The sequence below is a fragment of the Egretta garzetta genome, unplaced genomic scaffold (genome assembly GCF_000687185.1).
Source record: "Egretta garzetta isolate BGI_Z169 unplaced genomic scaffold, ASM68718v1 scaffold439, whole genome shotgun sequence".
NCBI classification, from domain to species: Eukaryota; Metazoa; Chordata; class Aves; order Pelecaniformes; family Ardeidae; genus Egretta; species Egretta garzetta.
Window position 1 is genome coordinate 580,732 of NW_009260803.1, and position 635 is coordinate 581,366.

Below are 635 nucleotides of genomic sequence, written 5' to 3' on the forward strand. Positions count from 1 at the left end.
CTTTAATTCCATAAATATTAGTGTAGGCTAAATCATAATATTTACATCTGCTTTTAAGGGCTTTATCGCCTCAATGCTCCCGTGTTTGTTGGGCTGCAGAGATACTGCATAAACCAACCTGTAAAAGCCAAATCTGCTCCATCGTGTATGTGCTTCAACAGCAAAGCTGCAGCGGGAAGGCTGTGGTCCTGCCGGCGCCAGAGGGACGCTGCATGGCTTTACTAATACCTGCAGGAAAGCAACTGTGGACTCCAGAGCATCAAATTTTGAGTCATAATGGCGCAGGGGTTATATGGCGTCGGTGCAGTAGCAAGTTGGGGCAAAAAGTGTTGTTAAGTATCGTGTCCCACGATGCAGAGTATTTACAAATTGCGTGCTTCTACTGGCTTCTCCAAAGGGCTGTGAATGCGCCGAGCGTGACGTTTGATCTCAGTGGGGCTACTCGTGTGCTTACAGTTAATCACAGAATCCCAGACTGGCAGGGGTTGGAGCTCACCCAGTGCCACCCCCCTGCCCAAGCAGGCTCACCCAGAGCAGGGGGCACAGGACAGCGTCCAGGCGGGGGTTGAATATCTCCAGAGAAGGAGACTCCACAGCCCGCCTGGGCCAGCTGGGCCAGGGCTCGGGCACCCTCA